Source organism: Elephas maximus, chromosome 8 (assembly GCF_024166365.1).
Source record: "Elephas maximus indicus isolate mEleMax1 chromosome 8, mEleMax1 primary haplotype, whole genome shotgun sequence".
Classification (NCBI taxonomy): Eukaryota; Metazoa; Chordata; class Mammalia; order Proboscidea; family Elephantidae; genus Elephas; species Elephas maximus.
The window spans coordinates 38,805,482-38,828,199 of NC_064826.1; the positions used below are offsets into that span (position 1 = coordinate 38,805,482).

General features: G+C 36.9%; 1 long non-coding RNA gene across 3 annotated transcripts in view; it reads left to right on the top strand.

The window, feature by feature from the left end:
* LOC126082285 (uncharacterized) overlaps positions 1 to 22,718 on the top strand; it is a 310,561-nt gene that overhangs the window by 15,227 nt on the left and 272,616 nt on the right. For all 3 annotated transcript variants that reach the window (XR_007518525.1, XR_007518526.1, XR_007518524.1), the window contains one exon: positions 1,333 to 1,398. This is a non-coding gene — a long non-coding RNA (uncharacterized LOC126082285). The remainder of the gene's footprint in view (positions 1 to 1,332; positions 1,399 to 22,718) is intronic.

A 22,718-nucleotide genomic window follows, 5' to 3' on the forward strand; every position in this document is an offset into this window, starting at 1 on the left:
TGTGTTTGAGCCCACTGTTGCAGCCAATGTGTCAATCCATCTTGAAGAAGGTCGTCCACTTTTTTGCTAACTCTCTTCTTTATCAAGCTGCTATCCTTCTCCAGCGACTGGTCACTCCTGAAAACATGTCCAAAGGCAAGAAGAAGTCTTGCCATCCTAGTTTGTAAGGAGCATTTTGGCTATACTTCTTTCAAGACAGATTTGTTTGCCCTTCTGCCAGTCCATGGAATATTCAGTATTCTTCACCAACATCATATTTTAAATGCATCCATTCTTCTTTAATCTTCCTTATTTCTCCATCAGTTAGTGCTTCAAGTCCTTTTCACTTTCAGCAAGCAAGGTTGTGTCATCTGTATATCACAGGTTTAGGCATTAGGTTAAGGCATCCGACTGTGTAGATCATAACAAATTATGGGTAACATCGCAAAGAGTGGTAATTCCAGAACACTTTATTGAGCTTATGCAGAATCTGTACAAACACCAAAAGGCAATCATTTGAACAGAACAAGGGGATACTGAAAATCAGGAAAGGTGTGTGTCAGGGTTATATCCTTTCACCGTACTTCTTCAATCTGTGTGCTTGGCAACTAATCAGAGAAGATGGATTATATGAAGAGGAATGTGGCCTCAGGATTACCATAATAAAGCAGTTTAAGTAAATACTGTCTGTGTTAAGTATACTTTAACCTATCAATTTCTTTTAACTGTCAATAGTTCTGTTTAAGCATTCTGTATTATATAATCTTCCATGGCTTTCCCTTATAAGGTACTTTAAATAATTCTAATTCTTCATTAAGACAAAGTTTTCATCTTCAGTGTTTTCTTGAGAATTTAAATCAAACTTCAAATTTAAGTCAAACTTCTCTGTTTAAATAAAAATAAGAAAATATAAGTATGTTATCATAAAGAAATGTGTAATCACTTCCTTGTGTCTGAATTACCTTTACTATAAATACTTACTTTTAATAATAAAATGTCCATTTATTATTTTTTTAATTTCTGTACACTTTCAGCATAGCTTCTTTTCTCCCAGAGATTTAAAATGAGAATTACTTCAACTGTAGCTTCATATCACTTGAGAACTAAGTTGGATTGATGCCATGCCATGAGTGCGATGGATTTACTTATTGTACTGGAGAAAGATGTGGCAGTCTGCTTCCATAAAGATTTACAGCCTTGGAAACCGTGTGGGGCAATACTACTCTAGCCTATACGGTCGCTATAGTTGGAATTGACTCGATGGCAGTGGGCTTGGTTTGGTATTTTGTTGTACAATTTGTTTTGTTTTCTTAAAACAACAGACACATAATTGATTATATAACTTTTTCCTAGGTCCCCCAAAAACCCAGAACAGAAGATTATCAAGAGAGTGATTGCTCTTGAAGGAGACATTGTGAGGTAAGTACTTGAGCTGTTATTTTGAAATCAAGTTTGAAATATCTATACTTTGTTCAGTTTTAAAGCACCTTACTTAGAAAGTACATCTCAATTCAAAGAGGACCAAAGCTTTGGAGACATTCCAAATGAGCTGGTCCATCTTTAGCAATCTTTATCAACCACGTCAGGACAGAAGGCATATATAAACTTACTGATTGTATTATTATTCTATAATTGTGGCACACAGAGAAATAAATATTAATCAAACTGAAATTAACCACGTTCTCTAAAATAACCATTAAATCATTATTTTTGAGATACTAAAATTAGCATGATTTTTAAAAATTATACCAAGGTTCATTTGAGAAAAATTCAGAACATGTCATTATTTTATAAACAAATACGACAACTGTGGGAGAAGCCTTTTACAGTCATCAATATTAGTAAAAGCGGAAAGGATGTGGAATGTAGCATCTGGATCAGTGCCAAAGTAGTAGCTTTAGAAAATAGCATTGTAACAATCAGATGTTTTAACAACATGTAGTTGTTCTTCATTCTACATGCTGATGAATCTAGAGGAGTGTTTGAGATTCAGCAGGTTAGTATTGGCGTGGCATAATGTCTCATTTTGATCGCTTTTTAAAAATAAGTTGTAGCCAGACTTATGCAGTGTGGGAGCCAAATGTTTTTGAAAACTCTATTCAGAAAGCTTTCCTCTCCATTTTCCCAAGAAGCTTGATCTGAAAGTACTTTGTGTTGATGACAGTAGAGATTAACCAACCCCACTAAAATGAACCTCAATCAGTTTTAGAGCAGAATCGAGGCCATCTGTTGTCAAAGGATGGCCCGAGGAACCCTGGGGGGTCGCCAAGGCCCTTTCAGGGGTTCTGGGAGACCAAAACTGTTTCCTAATAGTACTGATGTTATTTACCTTTTTCTCTTTCATTCTCTCATGACTATATGGTGAAGTTTTTCAGAAATCCTATGACAAATGTCTGAGATGAATACAGGGTTGTTGCTTTTTTTGGTAAATGTGAATACAACATTGAGTTGACAGAGAGAGCGTTAATGGTGCAGAGTTGAGTTTAGGGGAAAGGGGGTTGGGTGATACATAAGTTTACACCCACCTTTTTTCCCCACTGCTGCAGCCACGTGTGTAAAGCCTGGCTTCTGTGCTGTAAACTGACACCTGGGACATATGTCACCGTCTGTCCCCCTTCACTACACTTTGAAAAACATGAAGAACAGAGCTGTCAGGGCTTAAGACTTTTCCACTGAGTGGCCTCTAAAACTCATTAGATAATTGATTAGAAAAAAATCATTTTTAGTGCTTGATGTTTTTAGAGAATATTAAAAATATCTTTCATTTGAAACTTTGGTCCCTAAGGATCCTGTATTTTAAATAAGTATTTAAATATATTCCTACGATTTTTTTTTTCTTTCCTAACAGTGCTGGAAAATGTTAAGAAATATTTAGTAATAGAATATTATTTACTGCTATTTTACTTTTCTCAGTAATCCATTTTTTTAAAATGCCAGAAGATATAGAAAAAGATTGTAAAACTATGCTGTGTGCTGTATGTTCCCTAACTTGTATCAAGCAGGGTGCTTTGGTTTGTGATGGGGACGTTCTAAGTCCCACCTATACCTTAGATAATTGTGAATTACCTAGTAGGAAAACTAAGCACAAATGCAGATTGCAATTTTTTTTTTTTTTTCTTAAACTATTTCATAAAATGGAGCCCTGGTGGAGTAGTGGTTAAGAGCTTGGTACCTAACCAAAAGGTCGGCAGTTCAAATCCACCATCTGCTCCTTGAAAAGCCTATGGTGCAGTTCTGTCCTGTCCTAAAGGGTCACTATGAGTCAGAACTGACACAATGGCACCTAATAATAACAATTTCATGAAATGATCAAAGAAAAAAATACGACTTTTAGTATATTTATTATAGGGTTTAAAGATCCCTGGTGGCACAACAGTTAACCACTTGGCTTCTAAATAAAAGATTGGCAGTTTCACCCCACCCAGCAGCTCTGCAGGAGGAAGACCTGGAGATCTGCTCCTGTAAAGATTACAGTCTAGAAAGCCCTATGGGGCAGTTCTACTCTGTCACATGGGGTTGCTATGAGTCCAAAATCAATTTGACAGCCCCTATCAACTTTTTTTTATCAACTTTATCAACCACAACAATTATAATGTTAGGTAGTATTTTTATTTTGAATTACACCCAATTGGAGAGTAGAGAAGGAACTGTAATCTTGTTAGAGTTTGTTGTTGTTGTTAGGTGCTGTAGAGTCGGTTCCAACCCGTAGTGACCCTACGTACAACAGAACGAAACACTGCCCAGTGCTGCACCATCCTTACAATCCTTGCTCTGTTTGAGCCCATTGTTGCAGTCACTGTGTCAGTCCATCTCATGGGAGGTCTCCCTCTTTTTCACTGGCCATGTACCAAGCATGATGTTCTTCTCCAGGGACTGGTCCCTCCTGATAACATGCCCGAAGTACATGAGATGAGTTCTTACCATCCTTTCTTCTAAGGAGCATTCCGGCTGTACTTCTTCCAAGATGGATTTGTGTGTTCTTCTGGCAGTCCATGGTATATTCAATATTCTTTGCCATCATCATAATTCAAAGGCATCAATTCTTCAGTTTTTTTTTTTGTTTATTGTCCAGCTTTCACATGCATATGAGTCAATTGAAAACACCACAGCTTGGATCAGGCACACCTTAGTTCGAAAAGTGGTATCTTTGCTTTTTAACAGTTTAAAGAGGTCTTTGGCATCAGATTTGCCTAATACAATGCATCTTTTGATTTCTTGGCTGCTGCATCCCTGGGTGTTGATTGTGGAGTAAAATGAAATCCATGATAACTTCAATCTTTCCTCCGTTTATCAGAATGTTGCTTATTGGTTCAGTTGTGAAGAGTTTTGTTTTCTTTATGTTGAGGTGTAGTCCATACTGAAGGCTGTAGTCTTTGATCTTCATCACTAAGTCCTTCAAGTCCTCTTCATTTTTAGCAAGCAAAGGTGTGTCATCTGCATATCTCAGGTTGTCAATAAGTCTTCCTCCAATCCTGATGTCCCATTCTTCTTCATATAGTCTAGGTTCTTGGATTGTTTGCTCAGCATTCTTTATTCTCAAAATTATTTATTGCTCATGATTCAGAATTTACTCAATGACAGTGGTTTTGGTTTTTGGTTTAGGGGTCATTAACTAGCCTTTTAGTATTTTTTTTTAGTTACAGAAATAACACATGCTTGTAAAATTTAAACAATTATAATGACATAATGAGCATCCTTGCCCATGTACCCTTGTACACATGTATATTTATTTTTGTAGACTAAAATATGCAGTGTCCACTCACTTTTTCCAGCTCTCAGGTTTCTTCGAACTCTACTTTTCCTACTAAAAGTGTTTGCTGACCTCCAGTGGGGACTTGTGTAATGATGAAAGGTGAAAGAAACATTTATTGAAGCAGAATAGCTGGAGTATCAGTCTTAAATGTGAGGTAGTGCATCCAGGAAGTGTTATTGGGTAAAATTTTTTTCTGTTTTTGCTTTTTTACAGGTAGATAAGCCTTGTAAGCATGTTTATGGTTTCCTTGTGATAGTTAGGGAGCCCTGGTGGGTTTGATGTGTGTGTGTGTGTTGCAATACATCCTCTCACCTGTGACCTGTGGAACAGATGGGTACCCACTAATCCTGGCACCCTCAAACCCCTTGAGGTTTGTGGGAACCATGTATTCCCAAATAATATTTCTCAAAATCCATATTACCAACCCAAAATTTAAACACACTTCATGACTTAGCGTGCTTCCATTACTGAAAACACATGGTATCAAAAAAAAAAAAAAAAATTCAAAGCAGAAAGTAATAGGATTTTCTGCTATGCTAATAGGGTTATGGAGCCCTAGTGGTACAGTGGTTAGGAGTTACAGCTGCTAACCAAAAGGTTGGCAGTTCAAATCCACCAGCTACTCAATGGAAACCCTACTCTGTCCTATAGGACCACTATGAGTCAGAATAGACTAGACAGCAGTAGGCTTCCTTTTGATTTTAATAGGGTTATACTGACAAATTTCCCTTCTAAGAGGGTTTATATTTACATTCTTATCAACTCTGCACTAAATACCCTTTTCAGAGGAAGTTGATTTAAAGATCACGTGCAATGGGAACTTGGATACTTCAGATTCAGAAATCAAAACAACCAAATTTTGAAATTCATTTTAGATGATCTGTTTATATTTCATTTAATCAATTCACTGACAGTGTAGGCCTTAGTATCGTTCATCTAATGAGAACTAATCTAAACACTGGAGAAACAGAAGTAAACAAAATAGATTAGGTCTATGTTCTCATGAAGCCTACATGCTAGTGGTTGGAAACAGACAGCAAACAAACAAATATATAAGCCAACACATAATTCAGTGCCATGAGTGAGAAGTGCTATGAAGAAAAATAAAGTAGAAAAGGGGATTTAGGGTGATAGCGGGGTTCTAGGGGTGCTATTTGTTGAGGATCTCTCCAACGAGAAGCTATTGAGCACGATCTTCATTAAGGGAGGGAAGGAGCCATGCTAGTATTTGTGGAAGAGCATTCTAGAACAAAGAACAAATACAACTTAAGGCAGATATATATTAGGTAAGTTTACAGAATTAAAAGAAGCCAGCATAATTGGACCTCATTATGCTTACATAGTTGAACTGAAGAAGGGAGATTGAGTTAGAAGATTACATCCAAGAGGTTTTTCAAGGCCTCGTAAGTCATAGTAAGAATTTCAAATTTTGTTTTAGTGAAATGGGCTTTGAGCCATGGAGTGATATGATATGATTGACATCTTGAAAGGATCATCTACCTGCTGTGTGGAGAGTAGACTAAAAGGGGCAATCTGACCCAAGGAGCTGGTCAAAGTATTTTTCTCTTCAGAGAATAATAGCTAGTGTCTTCCAAAGGCAGTTAACTGTTCATGTTTATGACATAAATGATGACTGCTTTGACTTGTTATTTCAGAATGACCCATATAAAAGTAGTTATGCTATTTGTAATCACCGTCATTATGATTATATTGACAAGATGAAAAGTAGAGTTGAAATATTTGTTCAGAAAATTCAGCTAAAAACTTCTAAGATTGCAAAAGAGGGAACTTCTGGGGGGTTGAATTTTCTATCTTGATGTCAACATTGATTAAAATCACAAGGCAATTGCTTTATTCTCTGTGTTGCTTCACTAAGAAATACTCATTTTCATAATGTTAATCCAAATGGGTACGCTTATCTATAACACTGAACAGTGAAAAGCTAATGAAAGTAATATTTAGACAGGCCCATTAGTTCCACCAAAATATTTCTCATAGTTATTTGCTTTTTCTTCTTAATTTGTTATGACTCACACAGAAACACCACTTTAGAAAAGCATAAAATGAATATGAAACACTAAACTGTGGCAATTCAATGTGAATCAACCACAGCTGAAATTTCTAAGGCATCAACCTTTTTTTTTTACCAGGACACTTGTATTTCTGTTCCGCAGATCTTCTCTGCCCCATTGGAAATGAAGCTCACTATCTTTTCTCTTACTCGGTGAAATATACTTTACAGAGCTTTGGAATCTGTGGTTCCATCTAGTTAGCAACGTCAGTGTAGTAAGTGCATGAAGTCCTTTTAGTTCCCAGTGGAGAGGATGACCATATAATAGCGCTGAAACTAGGACACTTTTGACGGTGAAAGAGGATGATATGAATTGTTGTTCATGTTGTTAGTTGCCTTTGAGTCGATTCTGACTGTTGAAGACCTCGTATGTGTAGAGTAGAATTGCTCCACAGGGTTTTCAAGGCTGTGACCTTTCGGAAGCAGATCACCAGGCCCGTCTTCCGATGTACCTCTAGGTAGGTTTGAACCACCAACCCTTTAGCTAGTAGTAGAGCACTTAACCATTTATGCCACCCAGCCACCAGCTACTAATTATTACATTGAGATAATCAGCACAAACTGGACTGCCAAAACCAGTTGAAACAAATGGCCATCCTACCAGTGAACTGTAATCAGCTTTATAATCCACTTCACATAATTTGATTTTGTTTAGTGTGGTCCTCCTTGTTCAGGAGAATTCCAAGAAGAGTTCATAAAAAACAGAATCACCTCCTGACCTCAGGGAGCAGTTAGAGTAGGGCACAGGGCAGGACCAGTGGTGCTGTGAAGAAGTGGGTCCTGCCCACAGCGTAGTCATTTTTGTGCTGATACATACAGTGTTTAACATGTACTGACATTGCAAAGTAGTCTGAGGTGGAGAATCATGAGATTTGTCTCATCGCAAAATATTTAGCAATAATTATTCTTAAAGGCTAGAGACTATATTGTAAAATGTCAAAACACCCTAATTTATTAAAAATACCTTTTTGGTGTCAGCAAAAAAAACAAACAAACAAACTACTAAATCACTAGAAATTAAACATTTTAAAGCCTGTTGATTTTAAATGTACTATTGAAGATATGCAAATCAATATTACCCTATCACAGACGGTTGAGTCATATTATGTTCCAGCAAAGGATGCAACTTTATAGGAAGAAAAACGCAGCTAAATTGAGTTTTCCCCAGTAAAACTACAAATGATACTTGTTTAATAGCATGTTTTTTATGGCTGGTTCAGTAGCTCTGAATAATAGAAGCTTTGCCACGTACTGTATTACTTTGTCAAACTACTTAATTCTCTAAGCCCCACTTTCTTCGACTGTAAAATATAAATTATAGTAGTACATACTTCATAGAGCTGTCTTGAGGAGTACATGAAATAATGAATATAATTTGGTTAGCATGGTACCTGGCACATAAGTATGTGTTCAGTAAATATTAGATGGAAACCCTGGTGGCATAGTGGTTAAGTGCTACAGCTGCTAACCAAAAGGTCAGCAGTTCAAATCCATCAGGCGCTCCTTGGAAACTCTGTGGGGCTGTTCTACTCTGTCCTATAGGGTCGCTATGAGTTGGAATCGACTCGACGGCAATGGGTTTGGTTTTGGGTTTAAATATTAGATATTATTATTAATGTAGTGATGTAAAAAAAATTTTTTTAACCATTTTTTAATGAGTATCTTGAGTATTGACTGTATTCTAGACCTGTGCTGGTTTCTAAAGATATAAATATTAAAATCCATAGATAGTTCTGGCCCTTATGAAGTTAATAAAAAAATAGTCTGATGGAAAGATGGGTAACAAACAAGATACATTACAAGAGAGTTTTGATTATGGAGATGTGCCCAAAGCCCCTGGAGCTTAGGAGGAGGAGCACCAGGTCAGCCTGAGGAGCTGGGCAGTGGTAGAGAGGCTTTCAGGTTGAAGCATGGGAAGAGGAGAACATCCAGAGCCTCCTTCTTAATAACAAAAGTAATGCATGCTTAGCACAGAAAATTAGAACAATACTGGAGCAAATGAAATAAAAAGGAAAGGTCTCCTTATCTCTCACCCACATTTCTACAGGTATGTTTCCTTCTAGTCTGTCTCTCTTAGTAAAAGATTGAAAGAATTTTATCTAACAGTAGTTTTTTCCTTAAATAGTCCACAAAAGGTATATATTAGCTCTACCTATAGAATTTGTATTACTCAGTACATATACTAGTATTTCCCTATGCTAGATAGTTATTTGAAAACATGAAAATCACAAAATTATTTATTTAGTAAGTCCTGTAACAGTCCTAGGAGTAGCATGCACAAAGATTGTTGTTGTTGGTTGCCATCCAGTCTGCTCTGACTCACGGCGACCTTAAGTATAACAGATCAAAATGGTGTCTGGACCTGTGTCATATTCATGATTGGTGATATGTTTGAGTTCATTGTTTCAGCTATTATGTCATTCCATCTCATTGAGGTTTTCCTTGGTCCTCCACAACAGAATACACAAAGATAACATGGCCATGTTTTTGGGTAACAGTGATATGAAACCTAGACAGAACCATCTATAGAAAAGGCAAGAAAATTAAAATGAATATTTAATAATGCCCTCACTATTCAATTTTATTCATATTAAACTTACTTATTAAAAGGAAGTATTAGACTCCTCTCTAGGGAGTCCATGATCTAAAATAACTGGGGTACTTAGGGTAGGAAACATGCTACCATACTCAAAAATCTCATTGCCATTGAGGTGATTCCAACTCATAGCAACCCTATAGGACAGAGTAGAACTGCCCCATAGGAAGGAAACACATTAGTTTGACTTAATTAGGAAAAAGTTCATTAACAGGAAGCCTGGCAGGATGCTCTGACCTGGCTCCATCCTCAGCCATATTCTCTTTACTTCTCTCTAAGTGATTGTAATCAGTTTCTAAGTTCTGGTTATTTCCACTAAGCTCCTTTTATTTCTCCTTGGACTGAACGTGAATCTTTACTCCTCAGTTTCTCCATGAGGCTTCCTCACCCTCCCCAATACTAATAGATTATGTGTAGCGCTTCTTTGGAGTATGGTATTTCCTAGTAGGAAGAGTATCACATGTGGAGCTGGTTAGTATATGAGCCATATTTACTGCTGGTTCAATTATATTTCTTATTGGTATGACTTTTTGAAGTTGTGAACTCAAAGTAAAAATATAGAGAAATACTTTTTTAGTACTCTTTTGAACCAAATATTGATTTTTTTCTCTGCTCACAGTCTGTCAAATATTTTAAAAAGACATACAAGTATACTTATCTCAATAGAAAGTTCAAAAGAGTGCCCTTAAAAACATTTTTTTTTTTAAGTAAGCTTAAGAAGCATGCCAGAAAGATTCAAGAATATTTCAGCCTGAACAATTAGCTCAGTAATTAAGGCACAGATAGCTTCTCTATTTTTATGCAATTTTTTATTAACCTTCTTTAAACTTAACATTGACCACTGTTTCTCCTCCAAACTCTTTGAAGGAAGAATTTCATGCAGAGAGCACCATGTTCAGCGTGTTTATTTAATTAGTCCTGAATGCTTTTATATTCTTGTACATTTTTTTAATAAAAGATTTTTTTTTTCCAATCTCTAAGGATGATAAGATGATAGCATGATAGAGTAGAAGGAGTGCTGCAACTGGAGTAAGATGACAGGGGATGCAGTCCCAGCTCTGTTCCTTAGAAACTGTGTGATGTTGGGAAAGTTACTGACCTCTCTGAGCTTTAATTTTTTTTTTTTCCTATCTTTATATTTCTAGGGTCATTTCAAAGATCAAATAAGAGAAAAAATACACGCACAAATAATTTGTAAACTTCAACACACTGTCAAAATTTAATGGATAATTAACTGAATTTCTATTTGGCATCCATATTTATTTACCCCCAAAGCTTGGCAGAATGCCTTGCACATTTTAGGTTGTCAAACTTCTTTTTGTCATTGTTGAAATAATTTGATTGTACTACTAGATTCAGATATATATCTGCATATTTTGTGAATCCTAAAGATGGAGGAAGCAAGAACACTTTGAAAACTTTTCACGCTAGTACTCAAATGCTGTTCATTGTCTCTTTGCACTCTTGAGTTTCTTCCTTTTGCATATTGCTTCCTGTTGGCAAGAAATTCCATTCTGGTCCCTTGCGATGTTTGTTCCTTCTTGTGTCTATAGCAGGGATCAGCATACTTTTTCTGTAAAAGGGCCAGATAATAAACAGTTGAGTCCTTGTAGGTCATACAGTCACTATTACAACTACTCAACTCCGTCATTATAGCATGAAAGAAAGTAGCCATAGATAATATGTAAATGAATGTTCTAATAAAACCTTATTTACAAAAATATAGTGAACCAGATTTGGCCTGTGGGCTGTGATTTGCTGAGACTTGATTTATATTATATATTTTTATTCCATTAACTTGGAAATTAGTAGAAAACACAAAACTTAATTTCCAGTCCTGGCCAAAAATCTTAATAGAAAAGAAGAATTAGCCTAAAAGCCATGCATTTCTTGGTTATATATTGGTTGAGGCACATGCAATGGGAGAGAAAACATTAAATTACTACTGTAAGTGAGATCTTTGCTGACTTGATGGAAGGCACGTAGGTACACATGAACAATGAAGATATTTGTCTCAAGTTGGATGGGGAAGAGCTATTATATTACAAGAACCCTGCAAAGCATCTTAATTGGAGAGAAGCCATGATGCTCATAAAAGAATATACTAAATTTCATTGCCCAAACAGTTTCTTTCTTAATACAAAAAGATTAACCTTGCAATTGGGCAAATTCTATATTAGGATTCTGCCCCATGCTATTTACAGCTTCTCTTATAAGTCCAGCAGAGCCCTGGTGGCACAGTGGTTAAGAGCTTGGCTGCTAACCAAAAGATCGGCAGTTCGAAACCATTAGCCACTCCTTGGAAACTCTATGGGGCAGTTCTACTCTGTCCTATAGGGTTGCTTCGAGTCAGAATCTACTCAACGGCAATGGGTAGGTAGGGTAAGTATAAACCCAACATTAGAACTCCAGTTACCTTAGGCTGTTATTTTAGCTCAGCCTTCTTGTGTTGGACCAAACCATTAGTACAGAGAACAAGGAGCTACTAACCTAGGGATTTTTTTTTTTTTTTTAAGTACTGTAGTTCCTTTATTCATTGTGTTAAGGAAAATATTCAATTGTTACCTAGCTTATTATGAGGAATATTTGTGTATATAGTAGTGTCTTAGTCATGCATAAGCCGTAATTATTCCCATATTTAACATGTTGATTTTGAAACTAAAGTCTGTATTTGCTGTTTTGTAAAACTGGGAAATGTTTGTTGACAGAAATACTGGGTTCGTTAAAAAAAAAGAAGTGCCTCCGTCATTTTACCCTACAAAGTGATCCTCCATGAGAGTCTGAATGGTTCACACTAGCAGAACTAATAATATTTCCAAATTGATCATCCTCATAGTTGAAATTCAAATGAGAATTTGAGGGAAAATGATTTTTTTTTTCATTATTGGGGCTGATGGTTGTTGATATTTTAAGAAGAGTAAATTGTGTGATGAAAGTTGTATATTTTGGATATGATGAGTAGCAAGCCATTAACTTCAGGCTTCTTCAGGCTTCTACAGCTGGACATCTGGGAACCCAGGGTATTTTCTACTTCGCTTATTGCACAAATTATTCTCCCCCCGAACATCGTGCACTACCCGATTTTAATGCGAAGCCCAGAGCAGGCAGTGATAAACGCTGTGGCCCACACTGCTGCACTGCTAGGTGTGTTGGTACTTCGAAGGAATGTTTCTGGAGTCTGGATTTCAATTTTACGTACATCAAAAAGTAAATGACTATTTAATCTTTTATTATAACATGAAGAGGAGCAAGTAGTACATACTGGAATGGAGTTTAGTAGGATGGAAAGCCAAAACTGAAAGATTTTCTTTTTGAGATGAAAGTATAATAAGCAGTAAGCATGACAAAAGCAAGGAATATGATAATAGAAGAGAAAAATGAATGAATAGATTACAATTTGGGATGTGTATGAAAAAGTAAGTTGACCTTTAATGGATTTCTGGGGCTGTCTTTGGGGGATTATGTAAATCAAGCCTGAATTCTACATCTAATACAACTATCATTAAAATCAAGAGAAAGCTTACTGTGTGATGGAAATTGAAATGACTCCTAATTATGTTTCTGAGCCCTGAGCATCCTCACATGACTTTCAAAAACAAAAATAAAATAAAATAAAATAACACTTTTATTTTCATTAAAACTTGCAACATCCTTAGCAGTAAAATGGAAGGAAATCCTGAAGGATATGATAATGAAAGTTACACCAGCTATGTAGGAAAATTTCACTACAGTGTGAGCCAGCAATTGGTGTTAATATTTTAATATTTTCTAACATGAAAGGTGAAAAATGTTTTTATTGTTTTTTAGTTTATATTATTCTCATAGCTAATCAGAACAAATATTAAATAGAACTTTAGAAATTGAATTGTTTGACATAACTTTTATACATTTGTTAATTTTGTAATTGTTAGTGAGTTAATGATACTATATGTTTTGCAAATATAGAGAAATGGAAGTTTACTATAAAGTTTGTGGATGTTTTTTACAATATTTTTGTTATAAAAATTTAGAAATATTTTATTGGATAAGTCCATATATATGTCTGTGTACGTTCTGTAGGAAGAATAGTTACCACGTGGAGGTTGGCATTGTTCTAGTAGAATATTTCTCAATGTGTGGTCTCCAGGTCAGCAGCATCAGCATCACCTGGGAACTAGCTAGACATACTCGCAAGTTCCTAATTCCCACTCCAGCTATACTGTATCAGAAACTCTGGGATGAGGGCCATATAAGCTATGTTTTAACAAGCCCTACAGGTGATTCTGATGCACACTGAAATTCAAGAATCTGTTCTAGTATTAGCTCGCTTACCAGTTAATTGTTTTAACTTGAGCTAAGTGGTTTAACCTGCTTAGACCTATGTCTAAGGAGCCCAGCTGGTGCAATGGTTAAGCTCTCTGCTACTAAACAAAATGTCAGTGAATAACCCACCCAGCAGCTCCTTGGAGAAAGGCCTGGAGATTTGCTCCCATAAAGATTGTTGTTATTGTTATGTGCCTTCAAGTCATTCCTACCCATAGCCACTGTATACAACAGAGTAGAACTGCCCCACAGGGTTTCCTAGGCTGTAATCTTTACAGAAGCAGATTGCCAGATCTTTTCTCCCTGGAATGGCTGGTGGGTTAGCAGCCCAGGTAGGGAGCACTTATCCATTGCACCACCAAGGCTCCTCCCATAAAGATTGTAGTTTACGTAACCCTATAAGGCAGTTCTGCTGTCACACCAGGTTGCTATGAGTCAAAATTGATGCACCTAACAACAACAACAGACCTCTTCTAAGACTAAATCATTTGCCGTTGAGTCGATTCCAACCTATAGCGACCCTACGGGACACAATAGAACTGCCCCACAGGGTTTCCAAGGAGCGACTGGTAGATTCAAACTGCCAACCTTTTGGTTAGCAGCCAAGCTCTTAACCACTGTGCCACCAGAGCCCTTGTCTAAATCTTGCAAGTATAAAATTATGCCACCTTCCCACTGGATAGATTGTAGCATTTTAGATCACAAATCTCCCTTCTTCAAGCTGGTTGCCAGTGCCTCATCACTTAAGCTTAAAGTTCCAATGCTGGAATTTTGGTTGAGATTTTTGGTGGCAAAACATCCACAGTGGATGACTTATTGTATCCTGATCACCATTCTCATTCCAGTGATTTTTCTAGGAGTTCACTCCTGCCCCTCCCTATGATCTCAAGACTTCAGGAAAATGGAAGGCAGCTCAAAATAAATTCGTGGACCCTTGAAGTAAATGATTTTCAATTTGCCTTCCAGCTCTCAAGTTCTACAATAGTTATTTATTTTGGAGAAAATAAGGAAGTAGTCAGTGCATGAATTTTTGCAGTTAGGTTAGCACCAGAAAGAATTTTTCCCCATTCCACTCTGCCCCAAGGACATTCAGGACGAAGGGTCCTCAGGGGGTTGGTGCTCCAGCTGGGTCCTTCCCTATGGCTGCTGCTTTGCAGTGAGGCAACTTTAGACATTGACGTTGAAGGTTTCAGAGAGGAAAACATGTAAGAGGCAAGTGAGGGGAGGATTTTCTCTTAAATTACCCAGGAAAGCATGATTACTGGCTCTCGTTATTTCCTCCATAGATTACTGTGGCTGCATCCTAAATGGTTTCCCTCTCTTCCCCTTCCAACCCATCCCTAACACTTCTACTAGAACAATCATTTAAAAACACTAATCTCATTATACCTCCCACATTCAAAAACAGGGCATATGTGACCCCTATAATCTGACCTCTGAATATCTCTGTATCTATCTGTATTCTTCCCACTATGTTCTAGCCAGATGAGTAGTTTGCAATTTTTTTCAACTATGTACATTTTCACATACCTCTGCCTTTGGGAAAGCACTCTTCATTTTGTTTTGTTTTGTTTTTGCCTAGCTAACTCCTACTGAGAAATTCCACTTCTAGGAATTTACCAGGTAGATATACTTGCACATGAGTGCAGAGAAGTATGTACAAGGAGTTTACTGCTACATTACTCCTAAGAGCAAAAGACTTAAAAATTTAAATGTAAACCAATACATAAAAGAGAAAAGATACAAATATATGTACACACAAACACATGCTCATATACTTAATACAAGTAAACTATCTCTGTAATTAGTAGTAAACTAGTAATTTTTGCTTTTTGGAAAAAGAACTGGAGGGTTCGAGGGTCAAAGGTAAGAGGGAGATTTTTTTACTCTATATCTTTTATACCTTAACTTGAGGAACCTCTCTTTCTTTCTCTCTCTCTCTCTCTGTCTTTTACTCCCTCCCTCTCTCTCTCTATACACACACACACGCACACGTGTGTATATCTATACACACACACGCAAATATATATGTATACATATATATGCATATATATGTGATGTGTGTGTATATATATATACATACCCACACATCTATATAAAATATGTTTGTGTATATATTCATATATATATAAAAATATATACATACATATTCAAACACAAATATACATGTATGTATATATAAAACCCAAACCCACTGCCATCGAGTCAATTCCGACTCATAGTGAGCCTATAGGACAGAGTAGAACTGCCTCATAGAGTTTCCAAGGAGATCCTGGTGGACTTGAACTGCCGACCTTTTGGTTAGCAGCCGTAGCACTTAACCACTACACCACCAGAGTTTCCATATGTGTATATATATAAATATAACTATAATGTGTGTACAGGTAAAACAAATACTCAAGGCATCATTTTTTAATGAACTTTTTTTTTAATTGTTGTAAAAATATATATAAAACACAAAATTTGCCAATTCAGCATTTTTCACATGTAAAATTTCATGATACCAGTTACATTAATCATATTATTCAGCCATCACCAATATGCATTGACAAATACTCCATCACCATAAACAGAAACTCAACGATTTCTAACCATTGACTACCCCATTCCCCTCCATCTCACCCTTAGTAACCACTAATAAATTTTCATCTCTGTACATTTGCCTATTCTAGATATTTCATATAAATGAGATCATGCAATATTTCTCCTTCTGTGATTGATTTCACCCAGTATAATGTTTCCAAGATTCTAAGGCATGTTACACAACATAGGTGAACCTTCTGGCATCATATTTTATTAAAAACCTTCCTCCGTTGCGATTAGATCCCTCTGTACTCCTATTGCAGCCCTGGTGGCACAGTGGCCAAGAGCTCAACTGCTAACCAAAAGGTCAGCAGTTCGAATCCACCAGCCGCTCCTTGGAAACCCTATGGGGCAGTTCTACTCTGTTTTATAGGGTCGCTATGAGTTGGAATTGATTCAACACCAACAGGTTAGTATTTTTTTTTCTTTTTTTATATTCGTATTGTATACTACGCTTACCCTATCATAATATCTAGCACTCACAGTAGTCAGTTTTTCACTTTCATCTCCTTTCCCCCTTATACACATCCACATGCACGAATGATCATTGTGTGCTAGACCTATATTGATCCAGATTACAAAACATGACTTTCCATTTATGACCATGTTTTATTTTGTGTGTGGTAGACTGTTCTCCATTCCCACCTGTCTAACAAAATCCTGTAGCTTTACCCTGGCAGAAACAATTATCTTCTATGTTTCCGTAGTACTTTTTGGATCCTACAGGTATGAAGTGCACCTGATTGTGTTATAGGCACCTGGGCATGCATCTCTCCTCTTGTGGACTCTTGAGGTCAGGGACAGTGACTCATTCATAGAGCCCTACATCTAGCATGATGCCTGCCTTATAAATCTAGCATAAGGGGGATGTTTGTCAGATTTGATAACAGTAGAAAACTGTCTGCAATGTTTATAAAATTTCAATCCTGCATATCACTCTGTGAAATGATTCCATTTATTTCAGAAATATTTCTGCTTAGTCCAATTAGTATCAATCCCAACTCCTTATCTTTAAAAATGTAAGCTCTAATTTGCTGAACATTAGTTTTTCATGTTCTTGAAGGTTGAGGAAAGCAAGTGGTAAAGAACATGAGTCTCAGCCATCTGTTTTCCTTTTTCTCTCTCCAGCAGCATAAGTGCCTGCAGGGATTGTCCCTGCCTAACAAAGGTAATGAGGATATGCTTGTTTATTATTGCAAAGGTTTAAACAGACCCTGTGTCAGTCAATTTAGGCTAAGTTACTCTGTGATAACAAACTACTCCAAAATGTTAATTGCTTACAGTAGCAGAGGCTTGCTTTGAGTCTATTACATGTTTGGCATGGGTTGCATGAAGTTCTGCTCCATGTTTTCTTTCCTGGGGGACCAAGATGATTATTAATAGTCTCATGGAAAAAGGCAAAGAAAGCTTGGTGGGGCCATGCGATGGATTTTAAGGCTTCTATTTGGAAGTAGAACACATCATTTCCACTCACATTTCATTGGCTAAAACAAGTCACATGGCCAAGCCTGATATCAATAGGATGGGGATGCACAGCTTTCCCTCAAGATGGACAGCAGATATTTAAAAAATAATACAATCCTCCCAAGTTGCTTTTAGAGTTCTTTTCTTGAAAATGAAGTGGTTTGTTCTTGTATCCATGTGTTCACTGAACACTTAAACTGAACACACACCAAGAGCACAGACAGTGGCCGGGGGAGTGGGGACTTGCAAAAAAGCCTAAAAATACCTAAGATACACAGTGGTCAGGTGGATACTGCTGGAGAGAGCCCTTGGAGAAGAGAAAACTGGAGTCAAGATAACATGAAACTGTACATAGGCTATTAATACCTGAATTGATTTTCTATTATTATTTTTTTAATCTCATATATGAATCAACATGGTTAAAGGATTCATCATATTCATCTGCCCCTTAACTCTTCTCAGTTATTTTAGAAATTTCATGGTAGATATATCTCATTATTGGATAAATAAATGTTTGCATACATGATAATAAAGTAGTAACCCTGACTTCACAAGTTACAGATCAAAAAAGCTCGCCTATGGTTTTTTTTTTTTTTTATGGTTTTAGCTATACTTCACGGATGTTAGATTTGTGTAGCAGTATCCAGAAAACTTTTACAAAAAAATTAATACATAAATATTTTAATTTAATAGCATTTTTAGACTTCTCTCTACTTAATTTTCTATTTACTTATATTTTTATTATTATTGGAGACTAAAGATTTGCTCGTGCCCCATGTAGACCTTGAATTTCCTGGCATGGGAATTGCTAAAAGCTGTGAGTCTTGTTATGTTGGTAGATTATTTCTTATCCGTTGCCTTTTAAATATGTATTCAGAAGGATCATAGTTTAAAGAAGGATTAAATATTTCAAGGGAGAAAAGCCATTCTGTTTCTAAAGCATACACAGCTGTTAAACTTTAATTAAACAGGTTTGTAAGAAAGGGGACTGGAGACCAACTTCATAAAACTAGACAGATATGCTTTGTAAATGAAGAAGAAAGCTAATTAAGCCAAGCATAGCAGCTTAATATTAATTTTTAAAACACTTCTAGCATGTTCGTTGTAAATCTTGACACTGCTGTTGTATATTTCCTAATGAGTTATTCTATAGCTTAAGTTCTGCATTTAGTTGTCAAGGATTCCTAGTCAGCTGGAAAATTATAGCATCTTTCCACATTATATTTATTGCATGAAAGTTAACTCTTTAGTGGAATCTAATTATTTGATGAAAATAAAATGGTGGATTTATACTTTGGAAATAACCCATTGTTGTGGAGTTGATTCTGACTCATGGCAACCCCACATGTTTCATAGTAGACCTGTGCTCCATAGGGATTTCAGTTAGTAGTTGAGGGCAAACTATTTGTGCCAACCTGGACCTACTTTGGAAATAGAATTTGTTGTTTAAGCCACAAAGATAATCCAGAGCAACCAGATAATTTTTTAAAAAATAATTTGATTTCCAACAGATCCTGCACACAAAAGAATGATAAAACAGATTTAATATTGTTGTTTTTTTTTTAGCTTATTCTTAAGTTTTTCAACCAAGTTATGATTTTTAAAAATTTATTAAAGGATAGCTATGTCATTTTTTTTGAAGCTGTCATTTTAACAAAAGTCGATGGTGTCTCTGTGATTTTCTCCATGTATTGACTGAGTTTAGCAGTGCACCCATAATTCTGAGAAGGAGAAACAGCAAAAAAGCCTAATGAATCAGAATCTTTTTGCTACACTGTCAGAACCTAAGAAACTTACAGATGCATTCAATTACTGAATTGATTTTGCCATTTTTCTTTGTGTTCTCTGGTGCATGAACCCTGTGAAGGAACCTTTTTAAGCATTAGAATTCACCTTCTCAATAGGGAAGGCACACAGGAAAAACTTGAAAAGAATAAAGCTGTTTAAGTCTGCTGGGAATGAATGCCGTAAGTAAAACCAAATTGTGGTTTATTGAAACTATTCACAAGTTTAAACCCCTTGTCTCTCATTCACCAATAAACCTCCTGCTTTATTCTCTAAATAGAATTATGAGTCATTAATTAAGCATTGACTATATACTTAAATTGCTTAATTGTATCTTCAGAAGGCCATTCTATCCTTCTATCAAGCCAGCTGTTTCAGGATGATGAGGAACATGGTAACACCAATGAATTTCATGAGCACAGGCCCATTGCCACCCTTCATTTGCTATGAAGCGAGTACCTAGATTAAAGGCAATGCTTTGTGGGATACCATGACAGTAGATAAGGCATTCTATAGGTCCACAGATGGTAGTTTTGGCAAAACATTTCATGCAGGGAAGACAAATATGTATCCAGCGTAAGTGTCTATCTCACTAAGAACAAAACACTGCCTTTTCCTTGAAGGAAGTGGTCCAGTATAATTAACCTGCCATCAGGTTGCTGGCCGATCGCCCCTAGGAATGGTGCCATATCAGGGACTCAGTGTTGGTCTCTGCTGCTCGCAAATTAGACACTCAGCAGTGGCTGCAGCCAGGTCGGCCTTGCATAACCTCTATCCTTACCACCATGGCCACTTTGTGTGTGAGCCCATTGGAAGTGGCTGGGCAAAGAGGCTGTCTGGTATCCACAAACACATCATTCTGTTCACTTGATTGTTAAAATGCTTGTCTGCTGAGGTCACACTTTGGTAAGCATTCACATGACACACAAATATCTTCACTTTGCTAGTCCATTTAGAGAGGTCTATCCACATGCTGCTTCCCCATATCTCCTTGTCACAAATTTTCCAATCATGTTTCTTCCAAGTCCCTGACCATCCAGCCAAACCATTGGCTACAGTCCATGAATTAGTATACAGTTGCACATCTGGTCATCTCTCCTTCCAAGCAAAATGAACAACCAGATGCACTTCTCAAAGTTCTGCCCACTGGGTGGATTTCCCTTCATCACTGTGCTTCAGGAAGGCCCCAGAAAGGGGCTGCGGTGCTGTCCACTTTCTGCATATCACAAAAAACCATCTGTAAACCAGGCTCAAGTTTTCTCTTTCTCAGGCAACTGATCATTAGTAACTCCCTATGAGGTCATAGGTGCAGACTGGTAGAAGGAAGGTAACGTGACAGGAGTGGGAACCGTGGGCGTTTGGGCCACTTCCTCATGTAACTTACTTGTGCCTTCAGGTCCTGGTCAAACCTGATGTGATATATGCTACTTCCTTTTAATGATGGAGTGCTTCTGTGCACGTCTGAATTTATGACTCTGTGGGTCAGACAACCCCTAGTTCGTGATGGGCAGCTTAGGTCACATGGAGCCTTGGTGGCTCATAGTTAAACGTTCAGTCTCTGCTAAGGCCCAGTAACAAGCAAAAGCCATTTCTCAAAAGGAGAGTAGTTATCTGCAGAGAATGGCAGAGCTTTGCTCCAAAATCCTAACGGTCTGTGCTGTGATTCACCAATAGGGGCTTAGGCAATGAATAAGGAAGACCAAAGAAGAATTGATGCACTTGAATTATGGTTCTGGCAAAGAACACAGAATATACCATTTGCCAGAAGAACAAACAAATCTGTCTTAGAAGTACAGCCAGAATGCTTCTTAAAAGGGAGAATGGTGAGACTTTGTCTTATGTACTTTGAACATATTATCAGGAGGAAAGAGTCCTTGGAGAAGAAGATCATGCTTTGTATAGTAGAGGGTCAGCAAAAAAGACAAAGACCCTCAATGAGATGGATCGACACAGTGGCTGCAACAATGGGCTCAAATGTAGCAACGATTATGAGGATGGCGCAGAACTAGGCAGTGTTTGTCCTGTTGTACATAGGTGGCTATAAGTTGGAACTGACTCAAGGACACCTAACAACAACATATGCTTAAATGCATTAATGTAATTATAAGATTTTCAAACCATTACTTTAATCATAGCTGAAAAAGCCTCTTTTTGCTCGAGTTAAACAAAAGGATCACAGGCACTTTTCCTTCAAAAGACCATCAAAGAATATGAAGATTTCTGAGACCATCAGGAGTTTTTCCAGTCACAATAGCTGGAAATAAAGGAAGATTTAGAAGCCAATTATGCTGAGCAACATAAATTGTATGGCCTGTTGTTTTGTGGTAGTTCAGTTGAAAGGCTGTGTAGCCATAATGCTGTCATCAACAGCGTATTCCTGAAAATGGGATGTTTCTCCCAGTAGTTTTCTGGATAAAATGAAACGGTTTTACTTATGCTGGAGATGAGAAACATATAAACCACTGTTCTGAGATATGCATTCAACCTAAAAGAATGTCTTTCCTCTAGGTCCTGATTTCCATTTTAAAGACAGTATTATCACTGATTAAGCTGAACATAACTCTCCATAGTAGATTCCCTCTGTCATGATGAATGAATGTCAACAGTGATGTCAGGCCAGCTTCCTTCATGGAGCACATTGTCAGCATGTGATGTGGTAATGATTAAAACACTCCTTATAAGTACATTAGTTATAAAGACTTTCTAAATTCTTTCATTTTGTTTCCTGAGCTATCTAATAATTAAAATATCAACTTGTGGGTTTTTTATTTCTTCCCCCATAACACCTGAGGTATTTACTGATAGTCAGGTAAGTTACCTCAGGGTGCCAGTTTTCTGTATGAAGGCTGCTGAGTGGGCCAACACATCTTAAGTCATTTACTGTGTTTATTTCATAACTAATTTACTAAAATAGAATAGTATTCCTTTGTATAAGTGGATCACAGAATTTCAAAGGTCAAGTTCAGTTTACTGATGTCATAGAGAAGAAAATTGAGGCCCGGAAAAGTTATTTGACTTACCTAGTTTACATTAAAAAAAAAAAAAAAAAAAAAAATTTTTTTTTTTTTTTAGTTTACGTAGCTAATCAATGAATGAAAACTCAGCTTCTTTAACCCTTAGTCTAGCTTCATTAGGTTATTCTTATTGGAAATCTGTAGACTTAAGTGCAGTTGTCCTTCTGCTGG